Source organism: Petromyzon marinus, chromosome 46, assembly GCF_048934315.1.
Source record: "Petromyzon marinus isolate PM22_M1 ecotype Great Lakes invasive population chromosome 46, UKy_Petmar_22M1.pri1.0, whole genome shotgun sequence".
Taxonomy (NCBI): domain Eukaryota; kingdom Metazoa; phylum Chordata; class Hyperoartia; order Petromyzontiformes; family Petromyzontidae; genus Petromyzon; species Petromyzon marinus.
The window spans coordinates 16734784-16747748 of record NC_133712.1 but is presented as its reverse complement, the minus strand read 5'-3'; the positions used below and the strand labels follow the sequence as shown (position 1 = coordinate 16747748).

Below are 12965 nucleotides of genomic sequence, written 5' to 3'. Positions count from 1 at the left end.
TGCCAAGCAGCTTGGTGAGAAGGTGACAACATCTGGTGCGATTATTCGCAAATGGAAGAAACACAAAAGAACTGTCAATCTCCCTCGGCCTGGGGCTCCATGCAAGATCTCACCTCGTGAAGTTGCAATGATCATGAGAACGGTGAGGAATCAGCCCAGAAATACACGGGAGGATCTTGTCAATGATCAAGGCAGCTGGGACAATAGTCACCAAGAAAACAATTGGTAACACACTACGCCGTGAAGGACTGAAATCCTGCAGCGCCCGCAAGGTCCCCCTGCTCAAGAAAGCACATATACATGCCCGTCCAAAGTTTGCCAATGAACATCTGAATGATTCAGAGGACAACTGGGTGAAAGTGTTGTGGTCAGATGAGACCAAAATGGAGCTATTTGCATCAACTCAACTCGCCGTGTTTGGAGGTGGAGGAATGCTGCCTATGACCCCAAGAACACCATCCCCACCGTCAAACATGGAGGTGGAAACATTATGCTTTGGGGGTGTTTTTCTGCTAAGGGGACAGGACAACTTCACCGCATAAAAGGGACGATGGACGGGGCCATGTACCATCAAATCTTGGGCGAGAACCTCCTTCCCTCAGCCAGGGCATTGAAAATTGGTCGTCGATGGGTATTCCAGCATGACAATGACCCAAAACACACGGCCAAGACAACGAAGGAGTGGCTCAACAAGAAGCACATTAAGGTCCTGGAGTGGCCTAGCCAGTCTCCAGACCTTAATCCCACAAAAAATCTGTGGGGAGAGCTGAAGGTTCGAGTTGCCAAGCGTCAGCCTCGAAACCTTAATGACTTGGAGAAGATCTGCAAAGAGATGTGTGCAAACCTGGTGGCCAACTACAAGAAACGTCTGACCTCTGTGATTGCCAACAAGGGTTTTGCCACCAAGTACTCAATCATGTTTTGCAGAGGCGTCAAATAATTATTTCCCTCATGAAAATGCAAATCAATTCATAACATTTTTGACATGCGTTTTTCTGGATGTTTTTGTTGTTATTCTGTCTCTCACTGTTCAAACAAACCTACCATTAAAATTATTAGACTGATCATTTCTTTGTCAGTGGGCAAACGTACAAAATCAGCAGGGGATCAAATACTTTTTCCCCTCACTGTACCATCATCGAGTTCAGCTTTCAGAAAAGCAATCCTTACGCCGCCCATTGAAGGTAAAAAAAAAACGTTGTAACAACGAAATAAAGAGGTGGATGAAAGCGGCGTGGAGATCTATTGAAAAGCCGAATGCGAGAATGTGAAGAAACAGCCGAATGATTGCACCGAAACAAGAGCGTCTTTTGAGACCTGCTGCTACGACGCGTCGTTCAGAAAGCCTGGTCACAAATAGCGGGAAACAAGACCGAGGAACTGAAAGGTTACGCGGGGAAGAAGCGCAGAGATCCACGCTTGGAATTACACCGAGGGGCAGAAAGAGGAACACATCGATCGGTGAACGCGTGCCGTTGTAATGGCACCATTCAGACGAAGCATTAACACGAAAATAAAGGCGCCTCAGACAGGACATGTCGCTCCGAGGGAATGGCCACGAATAATAACAGCGGCAGCTGACGGACGGAGCGCATCTGAGAGAACGTGTAGGTCGGGAGACGGAGCGATGAAATCAGCTTGTGTGTGAGAGCGGGGTGGATTGTTACATCACGGAGGTTTGGGATTCCTTAATCCAGCAGTGGACAGAACATGGCTGACGATGATGGCTTAGGGCCATAATACAGGCAAGCCGAGCACGGCTCAAATCTTGATTGAGTGGGAATCCGTTTGACTGCCTTTGAATGTTTTCATTAATCCAGCTGGGTGGTGGTGTTGTCTTTCGGACACTTGATCATTCAAATTCCAGTTGGGTATCGACTCATCCCATTGTTCCCTCTGGGGGTTTGCGGGTCAATGAAATAAGTAACCCTTTCGTGGAAAGTCAACAAAGGAGGTTCTGCCCGTTGGCTTGATTGGCGAAGGAGCAAAAAAATATGTGGAATTTACCTGGCTGACTCGTGAGCCCCATACTGCGGTTGCTGTTTTGAGCAGACGAACGCCATAATTTGCCAATGTTCTCGGGATTTAGGAGCGAGTATGTTCCTGTGGCTGCCAGGGAGGATGGGGGGGGGGGGGGATAAGGAAGAAAAAATAAGAATAAAAGGCAGTTGCAGTGTGATTCAGGCAATTCAGCCTCGTGCACACATTACAAAATACTGAAATAACTCGAGGTGGCAGTTGAGGGAAGTAAATCGTATTTTTCATTTCACCATCAAGTCAAAATGTTTAAAGATAATAGTTTTTTTCAAAGACGTTTCCATGCACCGCGAGATGTTACTGCACTCTAACCGTGTGATCTCGTTAGGTCAGGGTCACGCACAACGCCTCATCTCTGACCTACTGGGATAGTCACAAGTCCCCAACCCCCCATCTCCCCATATCCGCGCTGTGGCTTCATTGAGTGTCTAGAAGCCAGTTTTACGGCCAGGCTGGCCATATGTCAACACACCAGAGGTGAAGGGGGAGAGGGCAATTAGCTCCCCCCCCACCGGATCCACCACTGCCACGTAAATTCTGAATCTTGATTTAGATTGGAAGAGGGATCCGATGAGCTCTGAAGATCTTTTTCACAGATTTCCAGCACGGGCGGGTTGGCAAATTGCAGTTAGAAAAAAAAACCCAATAGCGCTTTACAAGCCACACTCAATTTGATATGATTGCAGCGACCACTCTACTCACCGATACACAGAGGCAGGTGAGGGTGCCAGTCCTTTTGTTTACACTTCTATCACGCATGGCTACCTCCTCCATCGACAGCTCTCTCTGCCTCGTCCACAGCTCTCTCGTCCCTTCACTCCTGCCCGACATCCCACTCTTATCCCCACGGCCCCCTCTCCCATTCCCTCCACCTCCCCTCGTCCTATGTCCTCATCTCCATCAGCCACCAGTCCCCTGTCTTTACGCCTGGGACCACGGTTCCATCATTAGCGACCGATCCCCTCTCTTCATACTGCTGGGAATGACATCAGCGTGTGTGGGGGGGGGGGGGGGGTAGGGAATGCCGATGTTGTGGGGACCGCCATGGGAGTAGCGTCATAATAAAATATGGAAAAGAGTGCAGCTATTTATAGAAAAAAAATGACAACTACGATAAGGCATCTCGACCTGGGTAATGTAACCTTCAGACCACTTGACCCAACATGGAGTCTGGGTTGTTTTTATGGAAGTGATTGCACTTTTGTTACATTTTGTCTCTGAATTTGCTTCAAAACAGACGCAACTGCGGCAGGACATTCATATAAAAAACCAGCAGTGTTGCAAGTTCAAATCCATGGTCAGGGCTTGACTAAAAGCCATCATTCCTGCAGGGTTTTACAAATGAATTACCACTGTGGAAAGCCAACAGAGGTTGTTAGTTGGAGAATTTGGGCTCTGGGCCATTATTGAAGATAATCACGGCCCAAATCTCATTTTTAGCTAGAGAGACGCTCTGACTTGAGTACGACAAACTGATGCCAGATGCAAAATATTGGAGGCAAGTCGCACAGCATTTTTTTTTGCCACGCACAGAAAAAGTCTCATGAAACTCCAAAAACAATCAGGCACATTGCCAGCAAGCAGCCTGGGAAGGCTCACGACGTTTCTGTGTCGAGCTTACAAGGCCACCGCACAGACAGAAGGGCGAAATTGGCTTCGAAATTTCACAATCTTCATTCTTATTGCGTGCAGTGTGTAATTGTTACATAAAAGCCGACAAGCTTGACTAAAATCATATGCAATGGAGAAAAGAAGATCACTGATGATGATCAATGTCTATGTTGGCATAAATTATCATATAATCAATGTCTACATCTAAATTGTAGCCTCTGGACAGCCAGGGTAGTCGATATAGTTAGCGAGGGGGCAGGTTGATTGACGTGGACAGTTCTGATCCAGCCACTAATGCAGAGGATTTCCATGCCAAGAGTTACTATAAAGTACACCATTACCATTGCCCACAAGACAAATGTTAAGTTTACCTGCGTGGTTATCCAGGTAACCTAAATAGCCTTGTTTTTACTAAGTAGAAATTATTCTGGCTAAGTGGCACGGTTTCAGAGCACTCAGCTCACATTTAGAATGTTGTGAGTTCAAATAAAATATATATATACCATTCCCGCCATATAAATTTGACGAATACGTTTCACTCTTTGATTCATTCGGTAAAGTCACGTAGAAAGAAAATAAATTAAATAATAGAATACTATTTTCTAATTTTCTTTCTACGTGACTTTACCGAAAGAACCAGAGTAATTCCTGCAGTCACGAAAGCTTCAAATCAAGTTTGAATACGTTTCATTTTTTAGTTTCAAATAAGAGTCTCAAATTAGCCTTATGCGTATTTATTTTTATTGAAAGGGCTATCTACAGTTGCGACGAGAACTCACCTGACTTTATTCTTGCCTGAGCGAGGAAGTGTCTGTGCTTGACACAGTGAGCCACATCACAAAACTACGCACGTCTCAATGTGTACAGATTTCCGTTTATCTTACAGAACAACATAGCTTGCGTTCATTAGGAAGCTTTCATCTCCAGGTGCGATCCGCTCAAGGGCCTGGGACAAAAATGCAACTCACTTGCTTCTCATTCAGGCTCCGTTTAATGCCCCAAACAGCTGAAAGTTGTAACGTAATTGTTCCTGATTACTCTGCCATATAAATAACAATTCGATGCTAAACTGTCGATTCCGTGTGATAACCGCTCTTGCAATTGTAACTGCCACGTGCCCTCGTCTGTTTACTTACTCGCTAAATAATCACCCTCAAACATGTTAATGTCTCTGTAACTTAATTATACGACGAACAGCTTAAAAGTAATTTGTCCGAGCCAATTTTCGTTGGAGGGAAATAATTTGTCGTTCCTGTTGATCATTTGTTTAGTGCAGTCATTGTGACCTATCCTGTAGCGCACGCTAGGTTGTCTTTGCACCGATTTGATTTAGTTATTTCGCACTCGTGTCTACTTGGATGTTTTTGGCTTGGTTTTACACTCACTTAATTCGTGTTGTACTTAATTTAAATTAATTGTTTTGAGACATTTCGGTGACCCAGGCGATTATTGCGAATGTGACTATCCTAATATTTAGAGTTACCATCTGGTTAAACTAAATAAACGTCAAACTTCACTGGCAATCTCTAGTACCAGAGACGAAGCCACTTTTGTATGACTCCAACGACTGCTGTGGCAATACAACCACTAGCATAGATAGTATTATTATTATGCCAGAGTGGCACAGGCCCTTCATGCTCGGACACCTTTCTGCACGGAGTGTGAGTGGTGTGTGTTCTTCCACCCTGTTCCGCATGGGTTTCATCTGGGCTCTCCGCTTTACTCCCACAGTGGGAAAACAAACACACACACACTGTAACTGGTGTTGCCCCAAAGCATCACAACGTTGAATAATTACCTGAAAATTACTCAATTGGAATTCCACACAACGGCGGCAGCAGCAGCAACAACCCCTTCTGTAAAAAAAAAACTTGGCAGGACCCTTCCTAGAAATGAGGCTTGAGACTCGGTGATGACATATATAACAAGCGTATCCATCTCTCCACGTAGATATATATAAATAAATATTCCTTCATGCGTCAGCTGCACTGCCTTCTGGGAGTGCCCGGTTTCAGCAGCGTTGTTTCAAGACAAGCAAACCTCTGGATCGGTTTTCAACACCAAGTGTCTCATCAGCAGGGTCAGGCTCGCCGCAATCACAGCCGGTGAACTGCTGATCTGACTGGAGAGGATCCTCCCGTTACGTTGCACGGGCCACGGTGAAATTCAACGCTGAATTGTATAATGATATAACGCATCGCTCATGCGTGACGTTGATGATTATTTCGAGGCTCAGCGAGTAAACAAGTGTCATAATTATCAATAATAATATTGTTGAGCATTATTATAAATAAGCAAGGCGGAGGTCAATTGAGTTCAAAAGCATTGTGCCCAACATTCAAGGAATGATCTGCGCTAATTAAAACGAGTACCCTCGGGAGGGAGCTCAAGCCTGACCATCAGGACTCTCTGCTGTCATTAAATAGACGGCAGCTGTGGACTTGGAAATGCACGCATGCTTGTATAGCACGGCGTATGGATGTTTGTGTGCGGTAGTGTAGCGGGTAGCGCGCTGCGCTATGAACCTGGCCACCCGGGTTCGATTCCCGCTCACGGCCAACACCGGTGACGATTGTCTGAACCGGTCTTGGGCCTCCCGTAGGTCGACTCGGCCTCAAATGAGTGCCTGGTGCGGTGTGTAAACATCGCCACTGGGGAGACAAAGGCGGCCGGGCGTGGTCCTGGCCACCCACCCCCTCGTGCGCCGTGCCGGCCTTCATAGGTGCTGCTCGCTAACAGCACTTGCCCCCAACAGTCTGTTATAGGCTATACGGGGGATCTTTGTCTTTGTGTATAGCACGGGCACTGTGAATGCACTGACAGGGTCGCGAGCGATGAGTAAAATCGAGTAAAATCGAGGTGGGGTGGTCAACTCTGCTCGAGCAAGACGACTCCACAGAGTTCTGGCCGCAAGCACGTTAGTGCTAGTCTATGGTGCTGTATTAGCCTATGGGTGCAGTGTTTGCCTATGGGTGCAGTGTGAGTGTGAGTCTATAGGTGCAGTGTTAGTCTATGGGTGCAGTGTTAGCCTATGGGTGCAGTGTTGTGTGTATGTTGCCCTTCTTTCACGCCGTACGTAGCCAACCGCGCTGATCGGAGAGGTCGCGAACGAACGGAGCGTCGCGAGAGCCCAAGCCCAGTTCTACGCCCTCGAAGCAGCGTTAACAAATTGCGTTGCTCCATGCACGCAAGCAAAGCGTGCGGTGACTCGGAACGGTTTGATGCCGATTTGAGCAACAACAAAAAAATCGTTGGCAGACCAAGCAGCTCAATTGCAGCTGCTTAAAATAAAACAGGCAACCCATCGAGTTTCCTGATTTGAAATAAGTAAATGTGTTTTTTTTAAGTACGCTATTTATTATAAAAAAAAATCATTTGAAATTAAAAATCATAAAGCCTGCACATCAGTGCCCACGTTACCATGCATTTAGTTTATATGTTGCAATTTACAAAAAACACAGGCATACCCCAATGTCTATTATTTGACACGATGTTATATATTAGTGTAGGTAAATAATACAGTGGTAATAATGATCAATTTTAGGAGTAATGCACCCGCACAGTATTGGCTCACTCTAGTACAAAGAGAGAGAACGATTCAGGGGAACAACAGACGAGCGGCAAGGGAGCAGCCATGCGGTAAGCCAGCACCAACAGTTAGCCCAAGCTCTGCGGCCCTCTGTATATTAAGGTGTTAATGTTACATTTCATGAACAGTGGCCTACAGAATGCAAAAACATGAGCATTGTGTTGTTTCATATTTCAGGATGGGACAAGACAAAAAAGAAACCACCCAATATCGTGCTACTTTATTCCATTATTTAATGGAATGTTCCAGAGCAACGTGACTGTTGAACTCTTCTGCTGTTATAAAAAAAAAAAAACTAATTCATCTCGAAAATGTGTGGCTCCTGGACGATATAGAATAGAGTTGCCACCATTGTGCTTTTCAAATTCCCACCTCTGTGCACAGAGGGTTGCGTGAACTGCGGTGCATTGTGGGAGCGGCTCCCACAATGCACCGCAGTACGTGTCAACTATGTTTCATTTTTCCAGGTAAGGCCCACTGAGCTGTGCATCTCGTTTTCAGAAGCGACTTGGCCACAAACGACAGCTCAGCGAAGTGGCTCATCGCGCGGACATTTATTGCAGCCAAATACTCTAAACGCACGTTTATAAATGGAGGGAAAAAACCGGACAGAAATCCACACGACCATCGGGGGAGAACACGCAAACTCCAAATATACAGACATCGGGGATGGAATCAAACCCACAACCTCCTGTAAACCAGGCTAGGTAGTTAATCTCTCTCCACAGCGACACCCTTGGTGTAAATTAGGTCATGGGGCACCCACCTCGTCCTTAACTGCGATGGGAAGGGCTTCCGGCGTGATTGAAACCGCTGCGGGGCGCCACAGCGGGGCACCTGGAAGCCAATTCAAAAATAAAAAGTAATGTTCAACTCGTTCACTCAATCTCATAGAAATAAAATGTCTCGGATGCGCGAGACATCTTGTTTCTCTGATGATTCGCTTCCAAGCAGCACTAAGACGGTAGCTATTCAAACGGTTAAAGTTATTTAGATTTCTCTCAATTTCGATAGATTATCTAATTAGACGAATTATTTATCTAATTAGTATTAACCGTTCGGATAGCTACCGTCTTAGTGCTGCTTGGAAGCGAATCATCAAATAATACATTATTTAAATGCATGCCTCCAAAGGGCAGCGTACTTCAATAGAGAATACCGTTGGTAGGGCTATTTTAATAAACACAATAGACAGGAAGGACAAGTTTAAAGGGCTCGCACAATGCATCATGTACGTTGACTCAGTAACCCCCCCCCCCCCCACATTGTGCAAGAGCACAGAAGCGTGGTCACCACATCTACGCCTCTATGTAAGGAACGAAACAGTTAGACTTCTCTACAAATCTGGCTGTCGCCTGATGAAGCTAGTCGTAATTACTGGCGAAACGTCGTACTTAGATTATAAATGTTGTGGCTTTGCTCTCCTACACACCGGTGTGCTGTACTTGTGACGAATTGGCCACGTTCGGTTCACGTGCCAACCCTTACTAGTTGGCTGTGTCGGGTGGTGGCGGGTTTCACGACATATTTACGCGATCTAACCCAAAAAAAACCTCTATTTTGGATTATATTGGTCGCTAAAGTGTACGTGTTAAACCTCACGTAATTAGGAGGCTCCATCTTCTGGGTTATTTCGGTAAAGTCACGTAGAATGGAGCTCGCCACGTTTCGGCCACAACACAAGTAACTCACGACGTTTCGGCAACAACACAGGTAGCCCGTGCTGTGGTCGAAACGTCGCGAGCTCCAATCTACGTGACTTTACCGAAAGAACCCAGAAGATGGAGCCTCCTAATTACGTGAGGTTTAACCCAGAAGATGAATCCCTGCAGTCACGAAAGCTTTAATCGAAATTCAGGAGGCTCCAGTTCGTGCAGAATGCAGCTGCCTGGATGATCCGGCGGGTTAGCCGTTTTGAACAAATCGCGCCCACCCTTCCACACCCAATTCGAGGTCGCCCCTCCTCCTAACCTACAAAGCACTTCGTAGCTTACCCCCCCTCCCATCTACCCGGCAACTCACATCGTCCTCCAATCCTCAGGCACATTGTACCGGCTCCGTTGATCCACGGCAACTGCGAGACGACTGAGCCCAGCCCAGGATTGTTCGCCCGACCACGCTGGGCGCGCGAAGGCTTCTCGAGCGCAGCCCCAAGCGTCTGCAACGCCGCCGCACCGCACGCCTCTCGATGCCGTGGCCTGCGCCAGATGCGCCTGCTCCCAGACTCGCCCCCTTCCCATTAGCGTCTTAACATTTTAAGAAGGAAAATAATAAACGGTTTCTTTACGCATTACTTTGTTTGATTTATTTTATTCGCCTGCTCGTTTGTTTCTTCGGCTATTCGTTACGCACGCCTGCACTTTATTTATTTTTTTGTCGCGTGGTGGCAATTTTACATTGCTCAGTCTGTGTTAGCCGCCGAGGTCGTGACGGGTTTCGTTTATCACTCCTCTTGCTCCGCGCCGCCGGTACGGCTCCCGTTGTGCCGTGATGTGCACCGATGCACGACTTTGAGGGCCATATTGGCACGTAAAATAAAGATTGATTGAATGCTTTAAAGCAGCAGCAATAAAGTGAGCCAGCGCCAACGATTTCCCAAGCTCTGCGGTTCTCTCTATGTTAAGGTGTTATTGGCAAATGAGTACTCACACGTGGGAGGAAACCGGAGCACCCGAGATACAATCCACGCGTATGAGGGGGCAACGCTCTATCCCACACAACGGAAAACACGTGTGGTGTCCCCGTTTTTGCTGTGCCGCCTTCTCATGGCAAAGCCCACGGGAAGGGAGATTCGCAATGTTTGTGTGACCCACCAACCCTCGCTGTTGCCTCCAGTGCTGAATTAGGGGCCACGTGCAAAGCCACCACCCTCAGGCTTGTTTCATTGTTGCTTTTATAATTCACTTCTTCATTAATTCACCTTCAGAGTTTGATTATGCACCTACAAAATAACAGGTGTTCAGTTTTTGCGCGTATTCTTTTTAATTAACTTGTTTAACTTGGAGAAGCCGCTTTTGTCTTACCAACAAGACTCTATAATAATTTTCATTTGGGTTTAAGTTTCATCACTTATTCTTACAAAATGTTAACATTTTAATTTACAGTTGGAGAAGTTTGACTAGCATCGCTGTAATGAGGATCGACGTTTTCGAGCTAAATGTTACATCCATTCAAGTTGTTATTACAACCCAGCTACAAATATAATGCTATGTTTTTTTTTACATGCAATGTTTATGCGGTTTTAGTGCGACTAAATAAAACAAGGGGACAGTATACAGTCAGCAGGAAGTACATAGACACGTGCTATATATACAAAAAAAAACCAAGATAGATGACAGTAACATAAAATCCTCAAAATTAAGGTTTTGACAAATGGCTATTAATAGCAGGAGTGAAATACTAATATTGCTATAATGATTATAAAAAAATAAGAATTATCCTGCTACAGTATCACAATTGTTATTTCAGATGCTGTCAATAAGTAGACCCCTGTAAGAGGCGTCCCTACGACTCTTCAAAGTGATGAATTCATGATTAATTCATGATTAATTCATGATGAATTCATCATCGATCAGAATCACACACGAGGTCGCTGCTCTCTTTATACAAGTCATCGCGTAACTTTCGCATTATTTACTCTCGTGATTTTTTTACTCTGTATTCCTCAATCACTAACAAGTGTTAATTTTCACTGAGTCTAAACATGCCCCTCCCCACCACCATCCCACAGACACACTCAAAGAACATCGCAATCGTGTCGCGATGTTTCACATCAACGTCAGTTTCGGGAAAAGCCCTCGTCTGAATCTCGTTGACAGGTGCAGGGCCCGATGATGAAATTAAATAAAAAAACAAGCGTCGTTTTATTTTCATTAACACTTTAGAAAGTAGAAAAATACATTATTCAAGGGGGTTTTGTTTTGTTGTTCGCTTTTAAATCAGCGACGGTGGCCTTAAAGGATCCCTCCTCCCGGCCGGGCTTCTGGAGCTGCGGCGATGGGCGGGAGGGACTCCTCCTTTCGCGGCGACGTTTTCAGAGGCGCGTCGCTCGCCCGGCACTTTTCTACACCGGACGATTTGATCGTTGTTTCTTTGTTGTTTTTGTTGTTGTTATCGTTGTTTCGCGTGATCCCGCGAAGATTTTTCGTGGGGCTCCGCTCTCGATTGGGAGGTTTTTGTTGTTGTTGTTATTGCGAGTGTGGGCGTTTGGCAGGTTCTTTTTTGTTTGTTTGTTTGTCGAGAGGCGCCCGACGAACGCGGGCAAAGGTGCCGGGAGCTGCGGCCGAAGCGTTCCCTCGATTGACCCAGCCGTGACCCAGCCGTGACCCAGCCGTGACCCAGCCGTGACCTCCCCCCCCCTTGATGAGCGCCCCAAGTCACAGAAGTCGCACTCCTCACAGCGCGCGATAACAGCCTCGGCTCCGTATATATATATTTTTATTGTCGCGCAAATAACCCAAAAAAAAACATAACGAGGAACGTGAGAGCAAAAAAGAAAAGTATTTAATTGCCCCGAAGTGAATTACGTAGCTCGTCGGAGATCTCGGCGCGGGGAACTTTACCCGGGCTTCAATGCAGCCCGGCGTCGAAGGAGGCAATGATTTGGGGGGTTTTCGCGTAAATCACGTTCAAAGCTCGCACGCCAGGGGTGCGGCTACTGCCTTCACGGACTTGGCATTCAGGAGTGGCCGTGCGTGCGAATGCGGAGCACTGCAAATCTGTCCGTCGCGTAGCCCACCGCCGCCCATCGCACACTGCCACAGGAGGCCCACGCCAGCTCGAGGAACCGCACATCAGGCAACTCGCGAGTTCATCGAACGGATCACGAGACTCAAAGTAGTTATATGTTGCCGGCTATTATCTTAAATGCAATTCGACAGGATAAGTCGTCGTCGTTATGTATATATATTTGTTTAACTCCATATATTCTTAAAATCAAATATATTTTTTCCACATCCTCCATCACATCGTACATTGTAACACCCCGACGTTTCGGGCGGTAGTGCCAGGGGCACCCACGGTACCAGGCATCAGTCCCACACCAGACTCATCAGAGTAGACGGGGGAGGGGGGGGTCATTGCCGTTCTGGGTTCAGGCGTTTAAGACTGGTCCAAGGTTCAGGCGTTTAAGACTGGTCCAAGGTTCAGGCGTTTAAGACTGGTCTAAGGTTGAGGCGTTTAAGACTGGTCCAAGGTTCAGGTGTTTAAGACTGGTCTTAGGTGCAGGCGTTTAAGACTGGTCCAAGGTTCAGGTGTTTAAGACTGGTCTTAGGTTCAGGCGTTTAAGACTGGTCTAAGGTTCAGGCGTTTAAGAGAGGTTTCTAAGATTTGTCTAACGTGGAGGTGTTTAAGACCGGTCTAAGGTTCCGGAATGGACCCCATGTTCTCGTGCATTCTTCTTCCTCGTCTCTGATCTTAGAGCTCGGATGCTCCAGCGCCGAGATCGGGCCGAATTAATTCGGGCACTGAGTATGGGCGGGGGACTTCGTGATTTTACCTCTTCCTCTAAATACAATTCGATGTTGCCGTCGGCGTTGACGAAACGATCACTCCCGGCTGCGTTAGAACAGAGAAGACTACATGAACGCGGAATGGCAGACTCGATGGGGGGTGGCGGTGGGCGGGGGGGGCAGTTCGCGATCACGCTCTGGAGCTGCAATGCGAGGCTCAGCCAACGAGTCTCCGCCACGCTGAGCGCTGGGAGTGCATGCTCGAAGCAGACGCTGCG

General features: G+C 46.8%; 1 long non-coding RNA gene across 2 annotated transcripts in view; it reads right to left on the bottom strand.

Moving 5' to 3' along the window:
• Window positions 1-12965, bottom strand: part of LOC116952302 (uncharacterized) — a 94446-nt gene that overhangs the window by 33485 nt on the left and 47996 nt on the right. For both annotated transcript variants that reach the window (XR_012947010.1, XR_004404422.2), the window contains exon 2: window positions 8004-8074. This is a non-coding gene — a long non-coding RNA (uncharacterized LOC116952302). The remainder of the gene's footprint in view (window positions 1-8003; window positions 8075-12965) is intronic.